Source organism: Fukomys damarensis, unplaced genomic scaffold (genome assembly GCF_012274545.1).
Source record: "Fukomys damarensis isolate Sample0158 unplaced genomic scaffold, DMR_v1.0_HiC HiC_scaffold_4, whole genome shotgun sequence".
NCBI classification, from domain to species: domain Eukaryota; kingdom Metazoa; phylum Chordata; class Mammalia; order Rodentia; family Bathyergidae; genus Fukomys; species Fukomys damarensis.
Window position 1 is genome coordinate 38,935,815 of NW_022900916.1, and position 17,496 is coordinate 38,953,310.

Sequence of the window (17,496 nt, forward strand, 5' to 3'; positions counted from 1 at the left end):
TTTTTTTTTTTTTTTTTTTTTTTTTTGGTACCGGGGTTTGAACTCTGGACCTTATGCCTTGTGAGGCAGGCGGCAGAACTACTAAGCTAAATCCCCAGCCCCCTATATCTATGTTCTTAATAGGTAAAACAAATCATTGGCAATAAACTGCTTACCAGGTAAAACAATTTCACAGCTGTGGGCACTAAACCGTATTAGATTTTACCTTCGCTTATTTTGTTTATTTTCTAAAAATCACACAGGAGGAAAACAATTTTCTAAAAAGACTTTTATAGTGTGGCAGAGTTGTTCTTAAAGGAGGGTTTAATATATCTCTTGATATGAGATAATCTGGGAGGGAAAAATCCCTATCTAAAATATAAAAAATAGCTAGGCATGATGGTGCACACCTGTAATCCCAATATTGGGGAGGTTGAGTCAGGAGAATCACCATCAGTTTGTGGGCAGACTGGGCTGTTTAGGGAGCTTAAGGACAGCCTGGACAACAAAGCAAGACCCTTTCTCAAAAAAAAAAAAAAAGAGAGAGACAACACAGAAATGCATGTGGCAAGAGGAATATTACAAATAATCACCCACAGTAAGAAAACAAAGAAATCGCACACAGTACTGATACTCATTCTTCCACAGTGAGAACTATGTAATGTTTCGAGTTTCCTCCAGGCCTCTGTGGCCAGAGAGAGTAAGTATGAGTTTGTGTCATAAAACCAGTGAGGCAGAGTAGTGAGGCAGGACTGGGCCCTTACCTCAACTCTCTGTCAAGCTCTTTTACCTCATAAACATGCACTGAGCTTCTGCCAGTTTCCAGACTTATCAAAGGAGAGGGTAGGTCTAAAGGTTCTATGAAATACCTTCCAGCTCAGATATTACAATCAATCTTTAAACATAAACTTGGATTACTGATGGTAATGGAGCACATATTTGATATAGTGTCATCCGTCTATTCTTTGTTTTTTTGTTTTGTTTTGAGGGGAGTAACAGGGATCAAACTCGAGACCTTGCGCTTATGAGGCAGGGAGCAGAACCACTAAGCTAAAGCCCTAGCCATCCATTTATTCTTGTCTTTTACAACACTTTATCATATGCAAGGTCAACTTGATCATCACTAACATAGTTTAGGGTTTATACAACTGGGTTGCAGAGAAGTGTGGCAGCAGGAAGAATTTGTTTTAAAAGATTCCACTAGGGACTCCAAGGGCCCTATCCACTGCTCACACGATGCTGGTAAAGGGTGGGAGGACGAGGCTGCTTAGAACATTTATGAGAAAATATTTTCTTCAACTTTTTAAATATCCACCACTTGTGTAAGACAATAAATTACCCAAATGCTCTGTAGTATAACAAAGGGGAAGAAGGGATGAGCAAATGAAAAGAGATATAATATATCCTCCACTAAGAAACGCTTAAACTCTCAAGATTCTTTGCTGGCTAGTACTTTTTACTTTGGCTAAGTACTTTTGTCATCGGCAACAAGCTAATTTAGCTCATTAGCAAGAATGTGCTCAAAGAACTGATTCCAGAATGAAGAATTGCCTTCAAGAGTAGCACTGACATTTAAGAGCAATTTGTCACATTTCTTGTATTGCTGCAGCTCAATATATGATGTCAACTAGGAGATTTACTTATATCTTAGCAATAAGCATATTGAAAAATCAGACTCATCTTCATATTTATGTAGTTTGTCAAGTATTACTTTGGCCTATCAAGCTTACACTTGAAAAATGTAAGTAGCAGCAATATGTCAATATAACCATTATGATATGCTTGTTGAGTAGTGATTATGAGCTTAACAATATACTAAGGACTATGGGAGATTACTGCAGTCAGTACTAGGAGGGCAGATAAACTTCATTACATAGCAAGGCCATTATTGCTGAAAAGACCTTAATAGTCTACTCCAATTTCTTTATTTTACAGATGGCTAAACTGAGATATAAAGACATTTTTAAAAAATGACAAAACTTGGACTAAAATCAGGCCTGAAGTCATAAAAAAGATATCCTCTCACCATGACAGCCTGCTCTCTACTTCATAAACAGAGTAGAAAAATGTCAACAGGAATGAATATCGATATAAGCAATGACTGTGATGGATTTCAAGGGCATTGTGCTCAATGAAAAAAGTCAATCTCAGGGAAATTGCATACTAATGACTTTTTGTTTTGTTTTGCTTTTTTTTTGAGACAAGGTTCCATTATGTAGTCCACGATGGTCTTAAACTTTCCAGGCAGCCCAGGCTGGCCCCAAACTCTACAATCCTCCTGACTTAGCCTCCTGCGTTTTGGATTATAGGTATGTACCAACACATTCAGTTCTATATAACATTCTTGAAATGGACAAAATTATGGAGATGGAAATATATTAATAGTTGCCAGAGATAATGGGAGAGTTAAAGGTAGGAGAAGCAGCATAAGGAGATCTTTGAGATGACTGGATAGTTTTCTATCTTGATCACAGTAAATAGGAACTAACAGACATTAGAGTGGCATAGAAACATAACGCACATTATTCCAATGCCAAATTTCTGGTTTTGATATTCACTATAATTATGCAAGTGAGACCCAACAGTGGAAACTGGGAGAAGGTTTGGTCCTATCTCTACCACTACTGCAACTTTTGTCCACCTATAATTCTGTCAAAAAGGTTTTTTTTAAAGACGACAGGATTTGAATTTTCCAAGAGAAGAAATGCATAGCAGAACCAAGAAATCCTGTTCTCTACCAGAAGAATCAGAATGATTCTTAGCCAAAATAAATATCTGAAGATGAAATGTCAGTAGAACTTGGCATCACTCTTCTCAGAACTCTATAAAGGCTTGCATCTCGTTCTAGATTAAAACCCAAGTAATTATAGTGGCCAACAGAGCCTCCATTGTCTGTTGCCTTCCTTCTCTACCTCCTTGGCTCATCTCTCACCACTCACCTTTGCTTTCTCTGCTCTGGCCACAAAGCCTTTTTCTCTATCCAAGCCTCCTTGCAGCATGAGACCTTGGTCTTTGGTGTTCCCACTGCCTTCATGCTGCTAGCTCTCTAGCTCCAGTGATTTTGTTACTTATGCCTTCTCACAATGCTACTGAAAAATTCTCCCCTTCCTCTTTCCTTACTTAACTTTATTTTTTTCCTACAGTAACTTTTTGGAGAAAGGGTCTCACTCTATAGACTAGGCTGACCTTGAACTCACTATATAATCCAGGATGGTCTTGAACTTGGGGTGATCTTCATGCCTCAGTGTCCAGAGTATTGAGATTACAGGTGTGAGCCATCACATCTGGCTACTACAGAATCTTTTACTATCTATATATTTTCATTGTTTTATTTGTTTTTTTCTCTAGTGGAAATACTGTAAGATAAAATAACAACAACAAAATGTTTCCCTTCTGAAGTATATTCACTACTTTATCCCCAGGGCCAAGAACAGTGCCAGGCAATTCATGTACTCACTCAATAAATAATCTGTTAAATAGAAAAAGTACAAAAGTAAAATGATTATATCATGATCAAGTAGCCTGAGAAAAAGGAGCACTTCAGCAATGGCATGCACAATAGATTCTCATTTACATTTGGAATCATAAAATTCCTAATTCAATTCTGGCTTTAATTAGATAAAACTTGTGAAAAGATATTTACCTTTCAAGTCATACTTTTCTAGTCTATCATACTAAGGGGATTAACCTGAAGGACCTCTAGGGTCCTAGGTAAGGCTCAAAAGTTCTAAATGATGCCACAAAAGGCATAAGATATTCTCATTTCAGGCCTAACTCAGCTGAGCCTAGAAATGAAATAACCTATGGGGAGCCACAGAAAATATCTGAGCATGTGTTAACTCAAAGACTATCTACAAGGTGAGAAAAGCAGGAATGGGGGGGTGGTCTTGACGTGTTATAAGTGCTATCAGTTTTATTACAAGACAGTGAAAGCTTCTGGGAAGAATGAGTGGTGTGACAGGGAACCTAAGTGAACACTTTCCTAGGAAGGAAAGTGCTGAAGGGTGGGCAGGAGCCAGCCAGGAGAAATGCATGTGGGCAGAAGGAGAACACTGACTTCAAGGACAGTGAGGTGCTTTTTTCTTTTTTTCCTCTTCCTAGTACTGGGGATTAAGCCAGGACCTCACACATGCCAGGCAAAAACTTTGGCACTAACCTACATCCCTATCCATTTTGAGACAGTGTCTTGCTAAGTTGTCCAGTCTTGCCTCAAATTTGTGATTTTCCTACCTCAACCTCCTGAGTAGCTGGGATTACTGGCATGCACTGCCATACCTTGTAAGAATGGTGAGTTTTAAGTTTGTTTTTCTTTTACAGAAAGGATAGAAGAGAACAGGTAAATGTAAAATATAAACATGGAAGGATATGCAAGGGCCAGATCATGGGATTATATACTCCTAAAGGCTGTGATGATAAATGGAGAGTTTTAAGTAAAAAGATAATAATCAGATTGGTGTTTCAGAAAGCAAATCATAACAGTCTCATGGAAAATGGATAGAAAAGGATAAAACTAGAAATAGAAAGGCCAGTATGGAGGGTGTTGTGTAATTCCATGCTAAGAGAATAAACTAGGCAGGAAGAAGAGAAGGATGGAATGATCTGGAGATGCAGGAAGTGAGTGAGGGGAGAAGAAACCTTAACCTGTGGACTGAAAGACTGAGTGGTGCTACCATCAAGCACAGTGGAATCTTCTGGGTGAGAGAACACCACCCCCATACCTAAGATCGAACTCAGGACCTTGCGCTTGACAGACAGGTGTGGCGTCACTGAGCTACATCCCTGACCCTGAAAGAACAGCTTCTGAAGGAGACTGTGAACTCGTTTTTAGCCAACTGTGCTTCAGTAGCTCAGGGATGATGTCTAGTCGGCAGGTGAAGGCTGATGGGAAGCCTGGTAGGAAATCATGGGATAGAGACATGGACAAAGGAATCAGCAGCTTGTGTAGCTATGAAGATGAAGCCATAGGATGAATGAAATCACTCAAGGAAACTGGGATGAGCTAAGAGGTGGAACGAGGACAAAAGTCTAGGAAGCACAAATATTTAAGGAGCACTCAAAGCACACAGAGAAACAATTAGTTGCAGAAAGAAATCCAGGAAAGTGGTGGATCAAGAAAAAAGAAAAACATTCCAAAAGGGTAGGGATACGTATCATATACTGGACACAGGCCAAAGAAAAATATGGCTGAGGAGTGACTTTGATGGATGCAACGATGAATGATGTGGAAGGGTCAAAGCCAGGGTAAAGGGATGTACGGCAAGTGGACACAATAAAATACCTCTCAATTCTTCTAATGAATATGGCTATGAAGAGGAAGCAAGAAAGAGAAAAGCAGATATAATTAGGATAGAGGACTGAAGGAAGATTTCTTCAAAAATTAGTCTGAATCATTAAAAACTGGATAAGTGATGGCCCCAAATCTTCAGGAGACCAAAAATCCCAGAATCAAGAAATTTAAGTTTAAAAAGTTAGTTTGAAATGGAGGCAAGAAAGCAAGCATGAAGAACGTCTAAGTTTAGGGATGAAGAAGTCAAAGATGTGTGTCCCATGCCTATATTTTCTCTATTATAGAGTAAGAGAAAAGATTGTTGACAATAAGGAGAAATATAATTGAGTAAGGGGCTTGCCTGAAGATAGCTGTGAAAGTCTGAAGCAGCTGTTGTAGTGAAAACAGCATTTACAGAAAATGATCCCAGCAGCAGGAGGTTAAGAAAACCTGAGGACAAGCCTACAATTACAAAAAGCCATGGCCAGGAGGCGACTGCAGTTAAGTGTTTGAAGTACAATGATGGTAATGGGGGGGTGGGGGAGTGGGAATCTTTAACATAATAACTAACCCACCACCTTCATGATAAAAACTGACCCCAAGACAGGATCAAATGACTCCTGGAGAGAACTAAAGCTATGGACACTCCCTAGCTTTTAGGGAGGTCAAATTAAAATGGTTATAGGACTCTAATCATAGCTCATAATCAAACTTGCCAAATCATCCAACCTGAATGGCCATGCCCATTTAAAGCACATCTGGAATTACTCCCTGGATAAGTAGTGATCAATTCTTATAGCTGTACAGTCAACTCAGACAACTCTTCAAAAGGACTGTGGTCTAGCTTCTTGACTTCTGGCCAACCTCAATATGAGAGGAACACAATCAAATGGGAGCCAATGACTGTAACTAATAACTACTACTACAAAAGCTGGGTTCAGCCCATTGCCTGGGGTATGTTTTAATAAGCTGTATAGGTGATTCTGGAGCATACTTGTGTTTGAACCATTTTTTTATTAACTTTAGCATTAAGCCTGTTGTCTTTGTGATGAGAGTAGGCTATAGGAATAGAAATGAAAAGTAGGCGTGTGGAAGTTGTGAGTGGAGATAAGCAAAGAAAAGTAAAAAGGTGACAATCATCAGCATACAAAAGTGAAGGCATGATTTAATAAAATACCCAAGGAAAGTCATTTACAGTGAACAAAACCAGGAAGATCAAGACTTGACTCGTAGCAAATGTGAAGCCAAAGGGCACAGGTCTCATTTTTTTAAAAAATCCTGTACCTGAAGCAACAGAAAGAGCATATTAATTCCTGTTTCTCATTTTATTTCAAGTTCATTTCTTATAACTGAAAATTAATGTTTGTGATATCTGTGAGGTATCTATTTTTACAGAAAAAACAAATTCAGCAATGCTTTGAGCAATATTTATCTAACCCATTTCCAATCTTTATCTTCCTAAATTATCCAAATAGAGAGAAACGACCTCAAATTCTTTATAGATAGGAAGAAAAAGGTCCTATAACATAAAGGGCAATGGCCATGAATATTTAGATAAATGAGGAATTCAAGAATTCAGTGTATATGTGGAAGTCCTCAGAGGGACAAACTTCTGTAGTCACCAGTGGTGTTTTATCTCTAGGGGAATTCCTGCCTGCCTGCTGATCTGGGTGCAAGCTTATTCCCCCCATGGTGAATACTGTGGTTGAGATGCAGAACTTTCCACCATCTGTTACCTAGAATTAGCATAATGAAGGATTATTTAATTTCTTACATTTAACAAATACAAATAGTACTTCTGTATGGCCAATTCACTGGTGTCCTCATTCACAAGGTCTACCCTCACTCTGTAAAAGTGTCCCATCCCAGTGGTGATGGATCTTATTTTGGAATTGTTGCAGTCCAGGTGTTTTGCCAAGGCAGTTTTCCTAACCCATTTTATTCAGGAGCAAGAATGCAGCTGTTATTCCAGGTGCATTTCAAAAAGAACTTGCTCAAAGTAAAAAATAAACTGTCTCTATTAGACCAGCAAAAATCACTGTGCAGGGTAGTAGTAGATCAGATTGAGAATTTCAATAGGATAAAACAAAGAAAAAAGTCAATACTGAACTGTTGAGTGACAAAAGAGAGAATGATACAAGAAAGGAATCAAATTTAAATGGGCAGTTAAGTGATACAACTCCAATGGAAGAAGACTCTACTATTGCACAGATTTAAAAATGTTCTAGCAAGGTCCAGGTTGTATTAACAAAGACTGAGAAAGAGATACCCAGAAAAGCAAAGGCATGCACATGGGATCAAATAACCAGAATGGTACAACTGACAGGAAGGGGGCAGATTTTGGTTGGAAGCACTAACCAGGAAGTAGTGACCAATGCCTGGCCTAGAGACAGCACAAATTGATAAGTGAAGAGCCATCAGACTATACTAAAGACTATTTCCCAAATCAGCCATTTCACATAAACTGAGTTTTTGGCAGGGGTCAAGAGAAAAGATAATAAGAAAATGTACTTGCATATATAGCAAAACTAGATTTACTAAAAAAAACTTTCTGGATGAAACTTCCTATTCATCTTGAAGGTATAACTTAGAATCTATGTGCATCAAATATTTGTTTATATCCAATAATCTATACAAGGTTTTTTTTTGTCAAAACCATTACATGTCAGAAAAATTTTACACAAGCAAAACTTTATATTGATGAGACAAAAGTTATATCATAGAGCCACTTTCTGAGGGAGTTTTCTCTCATCTTCTCTATCTAAAAAAATTTATTGTATGTTCTACAGATTATACATTTATATCTTCAAAACCTAAGTCCCTAGAATAGGAGTTCGCAAACTCATTGCCTGTTTTTGTAATGAAAGCTTTCCTGGAACACAGGTACATCAATTTTTTGTGTACTGTTTATGGCAGAGTTGAAGAGGTCTATCAAGACTATACAGATCTGAGTTGAAAATATTTACTACATAGCCCTTTATAGAAAAGGTGTGCCGATCACTACCTTAAAAGCACTGCTCTTTAAGGTGACTTTCAAAAGGTCACTTCCCAAAATACTCAACATTTGTAATTAGGGGGTCATATTCATAGAGATAATTGCATTTATGTAAAAAACATTTAGTTCGTGCTTATGGATTCTGCATGTGACCTACACAGAGCTCCACTGTCTCAGGCAAATTCCAGTGTTCAGAAGGAAGTAACTGAGCAAGCACTCTACAACGTGACAGCCTCTGTGAGGAGACTCAGCAAAAGGTGACTTCATCTCTCCTGGGCAATAATTTTTGACGATAAAAAGAACCTAGCATTTATTCAGGGTATTAACACTGGCCACAAGACTCTCCAGTAGATAAGCTGTCCCCTCTCTTCCAAAGAACACTCACGATGCTTCCATTAGGAGGAAGGAGAGCAACCGACACTGTCATCTCTGCTTTTAGCAGCAGTAGGAGGTCCAGAGAGAAGCTATGTGGAGCACTGGACTTGCTGTGCAATATTACCTCCTGAAGTTTCTGCAAGGAGAACATGAATGACTATATTTAGATCGCGCTTGGCACATGGGAAGCCTTTGTATGTGCTGGTAATCACTGTTGTTGTTAATTTTCATTATTATTAACACTGGTTTGGTTGTGTCAATCCTGCTTGACTCACTGGCCCTGTGTGCAAAATGAAGGAGGCAGAAGAGATAATTTTAAAGATGTCTGCCTATTGTAAAATCCTATAACAATTAAAAGGAAAAAATTCAAAAGTTAAATATTATGGTTTGTGTTCTCAAAGAAAACACCTTTTAGGAAATAGGTGAAGAATTGAACGCTTGACTTCACAAGTCCAGGTGATGAAGCTGGTCAGTACAGATTCTTATTTCTAAGCTAACTGTTCTACAAAGAGGTCACCCTGAGCTGGTCACCTCCTCAGAGGCAGAACATGACCTGGGAGAGCATGCATCCATCCACAGCACTCTCAATCACACATGCCATTGCAGAGGCGAGATTCATGGCTCCAGCAACAGCCAGTGCTATCCAATATGCATGAAATCAAAGTTTTCATCATTTCCACTGGTCAAAGGCCAGTGAGTGTTAAATCCCAGAATACCAGGATTAATGAAGGAGTCATTAAAAACCGAGCATTAAATCACTGCTGTAGCCAATGCTGAGAATGATGTCTGTAATACATTACAAGGCCGATTAAAGAGAAACAAGTTCCAACTTAGAAATGAATTACCTGATTTAAAAAAAAAAAAACTGGCTAGCTGATTAGCACAGTAATTTTGTTATTACAGGAAAAAGAGAGTGGGTAACACATAAATTATGCTGTGAATGGGGAATTACCACCCTAAAACCACAGGGCATATTATTCGAACAGCAAATGACTTCCTAGATTTAACTTGTATTTGTTCTTTGTAATTTGGAGTGTGCATGGTGGCTGTTAACACTTTGTGCCCAGGAAGAAAGTTTAGTCTAGATACATTTCAGAATAATTATACTCTGGTGGTAGTTCCACATTCCCTGCCTTTGGTGGACTCCAGGAGTGCACCTGTTCTTTAGCTCCTGCTTTTGGAGCTGCCGTAAGTAAAGAAATACAGCTTTCAAAAAGTCTACTAAGCAAGTGAAATATAGAGGGCAAGCTGCAGAGAGGGTTTGGGGAGGGAGGGTGGCAGCATATAATGACCCTAACAAGCTCCGTGATGCTCCACAATGAATACTGTGTCTTGCTGGACATAATCCACCAGTGTGAAAAGCAAAACCCTAGTATAGGTGGGGCCAGCATGCTCCCTATGTGCATTTCACTATTCCCTTGGGGCGGGGGGTTCTGGATGTGAAAATCACAGTGTGTCCAGACATTTCTGCTTCCTGTTTTAGGTGCCACTGTAGAATGCTGCATCAGTTAGAAAAACAAATGTCATCTCTTTACAATGATTTGCAGGCACTCTCAACACACAAACTTCAATAATTCCAATGCAAAACATCCAAACCAAAATGAGAATACAGTTGCCAGCTCTCTCTGTCAGTGGTGGTGAACCTATGCTACGTATGTTGCAGCAGGCCATATCATCAAAAGCTCTAAAAGATTTGCCATCACTACTATAGGTTCTATACCACTGGATCCCACCAACCACAGATTGAAAATATTCAGGCAAAAACAAAGTATGTGTACCAAACATGTCCAGACTCGTATTTCTTGTCACTATTCCACAAACAACTCAACAACTGTTTACATGGGATTTCCATTATAGTAGGTATTGTAAGTAATCTACAGATTATAATTATATGCATGAATGTGAGTAGGTTATATGCAAATACTATACCATTTTATAAAAAGGATTTGAGTACTGTGCGATTTTGGTATCCACCAGGGTCCTGAAACTAAACCTCATGGACTCCAAGGAATGACCTTCCTTGTTCTTCACACTCTCCTCTCTACCAACTCATTATAAAAACAAGATTTATATCTCTCCCTGAAAAGATGCCTTGAAGGGCTAAGACCCAGTGATACATTTCTTAAAATTGTATGTTATAACCACAAATGGTATTCAAAGCACTTAGTATTATGACACTGGCTTGTTTGTTGTATCTGTATATTTGATGAATAAAACTCCTTTTTATAAATGAAAAAGTGAGAGAGAAAGCAGGAAAGGTTATAAATGGGGTTGTATCTATAAAATCATCAATATAAAAACAGCAAATCTACTCCAGGATACTAGTTTGGCTTGAACACTGCCAAATAATTTATCCTTCAGTTTTCAAAACACGCATTATTAACTTCAGAAACATCAGTCTGCCCCAGTTTCTTGAGTCTATAGTCAACCCACAACTGTATTTCATGAGCCTGATACACAAATAAATCTTACTTAATTTAAGAAGTACAGTGGACCCTCGAGTAATGACTGGCATGACATACAAAGTTGGATTAAGACAAGAATTTTAGTTTTAATTTATGAACAGAGTCTTACAATCCAAATGCCAGCTGCTTGTGCTTCCAGATGGTCTCAGATACAGATTTAACCCTTAAAGAGTTCTGGAAGGAGCATTACAACATCCTTTCCTGTGTAGGGTTAACTGAGAAATCCTGGGCCTATATTTCTCTAAGGACATTGACATAGGCTTGCATACAGGAGAGAGACTTTGAAGGCTGTGTAGAGGAGTCTGATCAACTTGAGTTATAACCAGCTCTTACGAATGAACTGAGTTCCTAAGTCAAGGGTCCACTGTATTTATTACTTGGATATACATTTTGAAGTTAGTTAGCAATAACAATAACAACAAAAGATTACTAACATATTGCCTGAGTTTCTGTTGAAGAAATTTTAAAACAATAGTACATTCATCACTGAAAAGACAAAAACCTATGAACTTGATAACGAATCACAGACAAAGCTAAAAGGAACCTCAGAAATCCAAATTCACCACATCACTACTGTACTACACCATTGCTCTCTCAGGTAAGCTATTTAACTAAGGCTATGTCAGCAGCTAATGGCATCAAGGCCATCAAGTCAATTGGTAGAGATGTGACTGGGAAGAAATTGGGATGATCTGATTACATTAAGGAAAGAGAGGCACCTTAGATGGACTTGTAAACGCACACACTTCCAAGTGAACCTACTCACTCTACGACTACAAGCCTGGGGTAGGTGGAGTTACCAAAAGAAAAAGATGGCTTGGCATTAAAGCCAAAGAGAAATGGGTGGCTCCATGGCTACCGCTTCACTGCTCTCAAATACACCCAAGTGCAAGCCTCCTCTGTGAAGAACCTGACAAGTTTAAAGGAGTTATAGATGGCTGAAAAGAGATATATTAAGGAAACACATTATTATATTTATTATGCTATTTCCACAAGGTAAGGGCCTTGGGAAAAGAGAGTAAATGACTTGCCAAAGTCATAGCTTGTGCTGGAGGTAGAGCCAGCTACAACCATCACATCCTTAGCCTCCTACATTACTCTACCACTGTATGCTTTTCTAAATAAAGTTGGTTCTGGAGAAATTAGCTGTGTTGTAAAAGGTTGCACTTAAAACACTGAAAATAATCTTAGAAAATAGACACTAATAAGATTTTTATTCCTCCAATTACTGTTATCTGTTCTCTAGGCCTAACCTCAGAATAGAGGACAATGCTGGTTTGGAACCTCTTGTTCGCTTTAGACCTCTTTTCTTAGTGCTTAGCAATACTGGCTGCACAATGGAATCAAACTCAAGGCAAAATACAAGGCACCCACTAAGTAAGAAGCAATACTGAAAATCAGTACTGTTAACACATCAAGCATAAGAACTTATAATTTAAATTTGGGGCATGTTCCATTATTTTTTTTAAGTGTCCTAAGTAATTCTATTAAATTTTATGAAAAACATGAGACATAATACCTTATGTAATATAAATAAATATACTTTCCTTCTCAAGAACTCAAGGGTAAAGAATGTCTGAGTACAACCTAAGGCCCCAGAATCATACAGATGTCAAAACACCTAATCTTTTCAAAGCACTAGAACCTAAAAACTGTGGGTAGGTAACAGACAAAACTGCAACTGTTTCTGGAACAGCAAAGTCACCCTTAATGGTTCTTTGGATTGTAGGAAGCCACATAATGGTAGCAACCAGGAAAGGATTCCTCATCTTTGTCGCTTCACAACAGAACTGCTAGCTGCCATGCTGCATTTCCTGGGCAGCTGTGATGACAAGAGCCCCCCCTAAATTGTAGGCATCATGGGGGGGGCTCTCCGCCTCTATGAAGAACAGGAATAAATAACTCGTGGCCATTATGACAAAACCAGGCCTACGTACCCAGTTTATTATTAGCCTGACATTAAACACCACTTAAAAACAAAACAAAACCACCCGCCCACACAAACACATACCCCAAGACAGAAAATTACATAATGGCATCTGGAATGATCTTCTTTGATGGTGTAAGCAGAAACAGCCAAACCTAAGAGGTCTGGTAACATTTAAAATAAGGATGGGGCAGCCCTAGACAGTCACTTTGACATGCCCTATGTGCCAATACACATAAGCAATGCTTTGCTCAGAAGGAAATGTCAAAATTCTAGAAGGCTGTCATTCGGGTAGAGAAACCAAGCCGCTACTACCAGAGATGCGCCTATATGTTCTTCTATGAAACCCAGTCATTCCAGATAAGTTCAAAGAAAACTGTTTTGGCACAAATTGTTTCTTAGGGTGAAAGCTCCAGGTAAGTTCTGTTTTGTGTGGAAAGAAAAGGGAATTCTACTACCTGCCCCACTATAGTTTATAATCCATAACCCAGCCAGCTGGTACCACCGAACAGGGAAGTGTTTCATTCCACAGAGTCCATTAGCACCTGGACCAAGTCCAATGTTCGCCTTGCTAAGGTCTAGAACATGGCAGCTACTTTAGACTTTGACTGCATAAACAAAGCATAGAAGTTCTGCAGGTAAAACCTCTAGACATAAGAGCCTAATTATAAAACTATATAAAAATGAAAATATGGAAAAATGGTCAATATTTGCCAGAAGTATTGGACACCAGAATATTTTCACCAGAATAATTCATAGTTCTAGTCCAGTATAAGCAAAAGTAAGCATAGCAAAAGATGAAGGGTTTTGAAATTCCTACTCTCTCCTTCCCTTTAAGAAAAAAAGGGTTGTTTTGGTTCCTTGCTTTGAAATACAATGAGCCACTTAAGAGATGCAGTGGTCAACCCTTACTCAATGGTCTGAGTTTCCAGTCACAGACTGTGCTAAGTGACACGTGAAGAAACAAACATTTCGCAGGGAGGTTTCTGAAAAAGTGGTCAGAAAAAATTGCACTGCACAGGTGCCTTCTGGCTTAAAAAAAAAAAAAGACATTTTGCAGTCGATGCCAAGATGATCCTTTTTTTTGTTTTTCAAAGGGGAAAGGTTATTGTAAGAACTGTACAATAGCTCCCCTTGCTACTGACCTGATACGTGATGACTTATAAATCACAACTGCAATACAACAGAAACACACATTAAACCAATAGTCTGCTGAATCTCAATTTATATATAAACAGAAACATCAAAAGCCAATAGGCTGCATGTAAGACTGCATGTTTATTAGGTTGCACAAAGTTCTTTTACAAAAACCAAGCTCCTCAACAAATTCTGCCAAACACACTTACCTCCATGGTCCCAATATTTGCTAAAACCCCCCAAACTCCATTTGTTCCCTTGTTTTAAACACATTTGCACTGAAGGAACAAAAATTCATAAAGGCAGAGAGGTTCAATAAAAAAGCTATCAGTTCCCTAAAGTACTAAGTAAATGGCCCTCTGCTACATCACGATATAAAGGTAGCAAGCTCAGTAAGGTGAGTGAGGAAACACAGGGAGATAGACAGCCTTCACACCTCATAGATTGAAAGATAGTGCATAAACTTTTAATTTTATTTTTTATTTTGTAGTACTGGAGATTGAAGCAGTGGTCTTTTCACTGAGCTACATAAGTACTTACCAATCATTACAGTCATAGATGAACATATTATACAATAAATAGTTAAGTGGAAAATGGATGTAGATTAGCCATCATGACAACCGAAAAAGCGAGAGAAGATATAAATCCAAACCAAAGTGACTGCCAAAACAGACTAGTACAACAGAATGTAAACTATAACCCAAGTATTCGATGTTGCTTTTTTAGCCATAGCCTGGGCTGACCTTGAACTTGAAATCTTTCTGCCTCAGCCTCCTGAATAGCTAGGATTACATATTTTTCTATGCTTTTGGCAACATATAAAGTTAATGTTTAGATTAACTAGTCTGTTTATAGTGGGATCATCAGGGGGTAGGGTGATAAATGAGAGGAAAAATAAAATATGCCCAAAAAACTCCTATAAATAGAGTCTGAAGACAAGAAGAAGAAGAACAAAAAAAAGCCAGAGATATAGGGTGGAAGTGGGAGACATGACAAAGAAAGTTAACAGGCCAGAACTAAAATGAGGTCAGTAATGACCAGTTGGGTAGAGAAGCTCAGAGCTCATTTAAATATTTTATTGTTACGGTGAACATTTTTTAAAATTGAGTTTATTGGTACATTTTAGGGATACAGTACGGTTACATTCATTGTTGGGATCCTGTAACTCTACATGACAGGTCTTGGTTCTCATTTTTTCCCCTTGTCCCTGCCCTCCCTTCACCCCCTCCTCCCCTCCCCATCTACAAACACTTTATTTCCATCTTTTCATTTTCTCACATTTTTTTCTTTTCCCTTATTACCCTTCCCCTACCCATCCCACCTTTAGCCCCTTTCTTCCCATTTCACAATGTCAGTAATTTCATTAGGATCTTACGTACTATTACAGTATATTCACACCAGAGAAACTATTCAGTATTTACACGTGTGACTTATTTATTTCACTTAGGGTATATCCTCAATATGTATCCATTTTCCTATGAATGAACCTATTTTCTCAATCTTTATGGCTGAGTAATATTCCATTTTATAGAAAAACCACATCTTCTTTATCCAGTTTCCAACTGATGGGCAAATGGGCTGTTTCCAAGTTTTACCTATTACATACTGTGCCGCTATAAACATGGGTGCGCATACATCACTGTGATATGATTCTTTTGGAAAGATGCCCAGCAGAGGGATGGCTGGGTCAAATGGAACCTCCAGTCCAAGCTCTTTGAGGTATTTGCATATTGATTTCCACAGTGCTTGCACCAGTCTGCACTCCCAGGAACAACAGAGAAGGGTTCCTTTCTCCCCACAACCCCGCCAACATTTGTTACTGTTTGATTTCTTGATAGCAGCCATTCTTTGTGGGGTGAGGTGGAATCTCAGTGTTGTTTTCATCTGTATGTCTCAAATGACCAGTGATGTGGAACATTTTTTCATGTGTTTACTTGCTGCTTTTACTTCTTTGTGAACATTTTAAATGCAACATCACATTTAATCTTCACAACAGTCATTTGATGTTATTAATAAACTAAAAAGATTACAGGGCTAATAGTAGAGTTGAGGTTTACCTTAGTTCTACTTATTTCCAAAGTATTTTTTTAAATATGGATATTCTTAAGATTCAACAATAATTTGCCTTAGACTTCATTTCAACACTACTGACTCCAGTGGTCCCAAGTTTGTCTGCCCCTAAATTAAATTCTTAAAAAAAGTACTCCCCTGAAATAATAGCTATTATATGAGCACGAAGAAATAATATAAATTTTTCCTATTTTTTTATCCTTTTAAAAAATGTTTCCACAATTTTTATTACTTTTTAAAAAGAGATCACTCAATATGAACTGGAATAAATCTCTCAAGAAGCATCATAAGAAGACCGCCCAGCTCCGGTTCCCCGGGTCTTCATTAGAGCAGACCAGTGAGGACTGCCCAGCCCCACGAGCACCTCTTCAGCATCCCCCCACCTCAACCCTCATGGCTCATCCCCTCAGGCTTTCTGGTTGTGGCTCTACCTGGATCCACACTGCAGAGTCACAGGTGGTCATAAAGGCCACTGTACTGAGCTCCAGCAGATAGAACAGAAGTGAACAACTGCACATCAGACCTTCAGAGTTGGTAAGTTGAAAAGATCACCAAATTCCATCAGAACTTGGACTATCTTCAGGGTAAGGGCAGCTGAAAAACAGCTTCTCTGTTATTGTTAAGTTGTTCTACTCTTGTCTTTGTTCTTGCACTCTGTCTTTCACTCTTTTCTTCAACAGTTTCCTAGAGTTTGCGTGATCATCCTGTGTCCTCTAGCTTCACTTGAACCCTTCTGTTCTTTTACCTATCTTTTCCTCTCCTCCCAAATCCTTCTAAGTCCCCATCCTGAAGGGTAAAGTTGCTATACTGAAGAGTTTATTCACTATAAACACATTTTGGGCTGGTCCTTGATTTTTATTTAATTCACATGGTTAAAGGTGGAAGGTGAATGACTATTACAAATTGTCAATTTCTAAGCTGTGTTGATGCTATTGTGTTGCTGATTGCATCAACTGGACTAAAAGGTTGTGATTGATTTAATGAATTGTCCTTCCTGATTATTATAAAAATGAGAGTCTCTCTGAGTCATGAGAGACTCAAAACCCACAGAGCAGCTGTATCAGGAAGATCAAAGTACTAACCCAGGAACTGAACCAAGGACAGCACCAACAACAACAATAAAAATGAGAAAACATGTAAGCAAGGCATAAATAGACACTTCCAGTTCACCAACGGAAAATTCTAAGGGAAACAAGGTGGAAAAGTCTGATGATCAACCACCAGGACACCCAGAACTCACAACACAGGAAATAACAAATCAGATCAATCAGGCTCCACAAAA

At 38.6% G+C, this 17,496-nt stretch overlaps 1 protein-coding gene across 1 annotated transcript in view; it reads right to left on the minus strand.

Annotated features, from left to right (window-relative positions):
• Positions 1–17,496, minus strand: part of Snd1 (staphylococcal nuclease and tudor domain containing 1) — a 445,827-nt gene that overhangs the window by 203,967 nt on the left and 224,364 nt on the right. The window lies entirely within an intron of this gene.